The 5,711-nt window shown below is 35.1% G+C and overlaps 1 non-coding gene across 1 annotated transcript; it reads left to right on the top strand.

Moving 5' to 3' along the window:
* Positions 1 to 642: 642 nt before the first annotated feature.
* On the top strand, positions 643 to 749 carry LOC121212807 (small nucleolar RNA R71). The gene has a single exon (XR_005908181.1). It is a non-coding gene; the product is annotated as a small nucleolar RNA R71 (small nucleolar RNA).
* The last annotated feature ends 4,962 nt before the right edge of the window (positions 750 to 5,711 follow it).

Raw genomic sequence — 5,711 nt, forward strand, 5'->3', positions numbered from 1 at the left:
CAACTGGCCTATCTGAGTTTCGAGTCCTTGGATCGATGCTTGTTGATTCTTAAATGCTATCTCGGTATTTTAGAAACAGGTTTCTGACACCGAGATGAATTTAGAGAGTATCTCTTCAAGGTTTGGTTTCTTTTCTTGTTGATAAGGTGGCTGTTGAAAGCCCTGAAGATTTTGTGGCTTTTGATTCCCTTGACCACCCTAGGAGAAATTGGGGTGGTTCCTCCAACCTGCATTATAATTATTACTGTATGGGTTATTTTGAGATCTAAAGTTATTGTTACCCATATAGTTGACTTATTCCTCTTCGGTTGTGGGATTGAGGTATTGGTATTCTGTATGCACACCTCCTCTGTTTGAGTCACACCTCATTACTGGATGTACTTGCATAGAACCAAGAAACTATCAATCTTTTTATTGAGAAGTTCTACCTGATTTGACAGCATAGTAACTGAGTCGATGTTATAAACGTCGGTTGTTTTCGTTGGCTTTGTCCTATAGTTATTTAGTGACATCTCCTCTATAAATTCATAGGCGTCTTCTGGTGTTTTATTGTTGATGGTTCCGTCAGTGGCTGCGTCAATCATTTTTCTTGTCGAGGGATTCACACCATTGTAGAATGTTTGAACTTGCAGCCAAAGCGGTAACCCATGGTGAGGGCACTTTCTCAGTAAGTCCTTGTATCTCTCCTATTCATCGTAAAGTGTTTCTAAATCCATCTGCACAAAAGAAGAGATATCATTAAGCAATTTAGCCGTTTTAGCGGGTGGGAAATATTTTAGTAAAAATTTCTCAGTCATTTGTTCCCAAGTAGTGATAGACCCTCGTGGTAACGAGTTCAACCACTGTTTAGCTTTGTTTCTCAGTGAAAAGGGACATAAACGAAGACAAATGGCATCATCAGAAACGCCATTGATTTTGAATGTACCACAAAATTCCAGGAAATTTGCTAAGTGAGTGTTGGGATCTTCATCCTGCAAGCCATCAAACTGAACAAACTGCTGTATCATCTGAATAGTGTTAGGTTTTAATTCAAAATTATTCGCAGCAATAGCAGGTCAACTATACTTGATTCAGTTCCTGTTAAAGAGGGTTTAGCATAGTCATACATAGTACGTGGAACATGATTTTGATTAGCTGCAATTGCTGGAGGCAGCTGATTGTCTTGGTTTTCAGCCATCTCTTCGGTTGGTGGTTGAATTTCGTCTTCTTACTCGTTCTCTGTGTATCGTAAGCTGTGCCTTATCTCTCTTTGATTTTTGCGAATTGTGCGGTCGATTTCTTCGTCAAAAAGTAATGGTCCTGACGGGTTTCTTCTAGTCATAAACTATAAAAAAACCTGCCAAGAGAAAGAATAAGTAAATTAATAATAAGAAAATAAAGTAAAATTGCAAGAAAAATAAATGGCTAAAGTAATAAAAATTTAGTGTTCCTAATATTTCAGTTCCCCGGCAACAGCGCCAAAAACTTGATCGCAATGATTCGTAACAAGTAATAAATATTTATAATGAAGATCAAACCTAGACTAACTATTATCACGACGAAAAGGCAAGCGCACCTATCGAACAATAGTACAGTAATGGCAAGATCGGGATATCGTACCCAAGGGAACCAAAAGTACTAGTAATAACTATATCTAACCTAGAAATAAAAGGGTTTGTTTAAACTAATTATTTAAACTAATTAAATAATTTAATTAAAGCGATGAGAGAATTTGGAAAAAGACTTGAAGAGAAGCAATTAATAAAGACGACACTCAAGGAGGAATCCACCTAGATTTCACTTGTTATCTGACTCTGAACCGGACGATTTGTTCACTTGACTTGATCCGTGAGACTCTCTAACCTATGTTATTATCCCTATTCAAGACTAATAATGTCTAACCCCTAGATTGAATAACCGAGACTTTTCTCTAATTAACACTCAGGCTTGCATTAACTCGATCTATGGACTCCCATATTAGGTTTCACCCTAATCCGGCAAAATCTCGTAACCCTATTTCTAGGTGCCCGATCAACTCTGCTTAATTATGTCGAATCTACTCTTATGCAGGGTCTATTCCTCCTCTGCATAAGCACATCGAATCATGAATTAATACCCGGAATATTAACTCAAGCATTAAGAACACATAATTAAGAACAAATCAAGTATTTATCATACAGTTTAGATAATAATAACAAGATCCATCATAGGTTTTATCCCCTTTAGGTATCTAAGGGGTTTAGTTCATAATAAAATAAGAGTACATCTCAAAAGTATGAAAATAAAAAAAACATAAAGAAAACTCTAAAACCCCTGAAGGAATTCTTAGAGAGATCTTCAGTCTTGGAGTAGCTCCGGCTTTTGAGATGGATCGTCTGGCTTCCTTCAAGTAATTCCTGGCGTGTGGTACTGTATTCCAGAAAAGTTCTGGAAAGAGCGGCCTTCTTTTAGGTCATACTTAGGGTGTTTATATAGGATTTGGGTTGGCTTTCTTCCTCCCTAAGTATTCTTTTTCATGTAAAATACAGCTCTTTGAAAAAGGGGCACGCCCGTGTGCCACAGCCGTGTTTGATCCGTTGAATTGCACACGGCTGTGTGGGCTCAATTGCCAGGCCATGTGAATCGTGAAAACCTTGGTCGACACCCCTGAAGGCCATGGGCATGTGAGATGCTCATGTGGAAAGGCTTAGGCCGTGTGGTCTTCTCGATTTGGTCCATTTTTAGCTCGTGTTTTCTCCTTTTGACTTTTGGTGCTCTCTTGAGTACAAAACATGAAATAACCAGATTAAGAGCACCAAAATCCACAAATCTAATAATAAACCTTCATAAATATGCTAAGTATTTGGGGTATAGATATGTATAATTTGGCGTTTATCACTTTCGATCCACTTACCGTTCATTCCCTTTTTATGCCCATTGAACTAGTAACTTGACTCGAATACTCGAATAACTACACCATACAGGGGAATCATAGATGCATAACAGGGGCACCAAAGTGCAATTAGGAGCATGAATGTGCAATCAAAGGCACCGAAGTGAAAACAGGGGCACGTAAGTGTAATCAGAAGCACAAATGTGCAATCAAAGGCATTGAAGTGCAAACAGGGGCACGTAAGTGAAACCAGGGATACCGAAGTACAAATAGGGGCACATAAGTGCAATCAGGGGTACCGAAGTACAAACAAAGACACGTAAGTGCAATCAAGGGTACTGAAGTACAAATAGGGGCACGTAAGTGTAATAATTTAATAATTAACTATGAACATTTTATTAAAAAACTATATTATAAAAATGCAAGTAGGAATTTATTTATGTATTGAAACACTATGAACTTACCCGGCTAAATTGCAGAAATAACTAAGGATAGGGGCTATTTGGTAATTTTCTTCTCCTTGATTTTCCACTCGTTCTTGATCTAAAATAATAATTTTATTCTATTCATTAATTTGGATAGAAAAACCAATTCATTTAATGCAATTTAGTCCTTTTTAACATTTTTACAAAATTACCCCCAACATTTTATTTTTCTTTAATTTAGTTCCTAATCGGTAAATTCATCAAAATCACTTAACAAAATACTTGTAAATAACAATAAATACCTCAAATTCATCATTTAACATCTAAAATCACAAAGATTCATCAATAAAAACATTCAAAATCTTTAATAGTTTCAAAAATGAAGGTAGGGGCTAGCTGGACCTAGTTGTAACTATCTCAAAACCATAAAAATTATGAGAAAAAGATGTGAATTGAGCTCACATGCATGAGAATGAAGGAAACGAAGCTTGAATTTCTCTCCCAAAGATGGTTTCGGCAAGGTTGAAGAAAGTAAATAAGAAATTTCTAACCTTCCAATTTGTTTTTCTTTAATTTTAATTTATTTACCATTATGCCATTAACATGAAATTTTCTATCATTTTTAATTCTTATTGACGTCCCACACATTTATTATGGCTTATTTATTGAATAGCTTCTCCCTTAATTACCAATTGAGCCATTTGATCACCTAATTACTTTAATTAGCAGGTTTTACATATTTTACAATTTAGTCCTTTTTCTTTAATTAACTACCAAAATGATCAAATTTCTTAACGAAACTTTTATAAAACCTTAATAACACTCCGAAAATATTTATAAAAATATTTATGGCTCGTTTTATAGAAACAAGGTTTCGATACCTCATTTTTTAAAACTACTTGACTTTAGGGTTATACCACTCTTCCATATAATATAAATTACCAAATTCAAAAGTTCTTTTAACACCATAACTGACTCGTGAATGTTAAATTATAATATTTATAGACTCGTTTATCAAATTTTTGGCCCTGATCCACTATTTTCAACACCAATGTAAAATGGGTTGTTACAAGGTACTTATTCTTTATCCTAACCTTCTTCAGTTGGCGGTAATTGATAGCACTAGAAAGAACATAGGTTTTCCCCTTACTTATTAGTTAAATTGTTCATATTTAGTTATTCTTAAAATAAATTTTAGCATTTTTAGTTTAGTAAATTTCATTTTATAACTTAGTGAATCCTAACCTATTTTATCCTTAATTTTTCTATCTTATTGCATTGATGTCATTGCATGAGTTAATCCCAAATTGCGTCCAGAATTTTTGCCACACCTGAAAGCTGTCTGAATAAGAACCAAAGATGTGAGCTATCCAGTCTAGCATAACCAACCTGTACGTACAGGGATAGAATAATTTTGAGGAAAGGAGACCTATATTGATGGAGGAGGACATAAATGGTGGACGTAAGAAGAAAAGAGAGCTTTTTTGTCTCCATCATCGTCTTCATCATCCTCCCTTGAAGTTTGCAGCCATGGTAGCTTTAGCCTCTCATAGGTGAGCCAACGTGAAAACTAGATACAGACTAGCTCCTGAAGAGGAGACCTAAGTGCACGATAAGAAGGAATAAAGAGATTCAGTCGAGTTGTCTAAGGATAGTATTCTCCATTTGATTCTTCTTCTTTTTTTCCAAATGCTGGTGGTTACTCTTTGATTTCTAATTATATGGAAGTACTGATGAATTCTTGGTGAAATATTATCTTATTTAATTTTGCTTTTATTGTTTAATCTTGAGGTTTGAATGTTTTTTAACACGAAAGTGTTATTGTAGTCACTGACATTGGAAACTGTAGTGATAGTTTGAGCCAACATGCATTTCAACGGAAGTTGAGTGAGGATTAGAGGAATTTAGTCCAATTGTTCTTAATAGTGCCATATTGCCATCATCAGAAGGTGAGGTTAATATGCATGTTTAAGTATCAGATTAAATAGAGGAGTAACGCTAGGTAAGATATACAATGGATTTTATTGCCTCAACAATTACCTATACTTTTGTACCTTGTGGGCACTTAGTATTCTGCTGAAGATTCATGTTGGAGATCCCAGTTTATCATTATCATATTTTATTTTATTCTTTTTAAGGTTATTGCATCGACAACTATACTTACAATTTATCTCGTTTATATCCAGTTATTGCACCGATATTAATAGACAAAAGACATCCATCCCTATGGGATCGATATTCGGCAAACTCACATCTATCTACTATACTTGCATCAATGGTGTACATTTGGACATTATTGTGGCAACGTTAAACAACCGATCAAGTTTTTTGGCGTCATTTCCAGGGATGGTGTTTGTTTGATGCTTATTTTTGTATTTGTGTGTTTTTGCACATTATTTTCCTTATAGAATATTTAGTATTCACTAACTAGTTTT

This window comes from Gossypium hirsutum, chromosome A13 (genome assembly GCF_007990345.1).
Source record: "Gossypium hirsutum isolate 1008001.06 chromosome A13, Gossypium_hirsutum_v2.1, whole genome shotgun sequence".
Classification (NCBI taxonomy): Eukaryota; Viridiplantae; Streptophyta; class Magnoliopsida; order Malvales; family Malvaceae; genus Gossypium; species Gossypium hirsutum.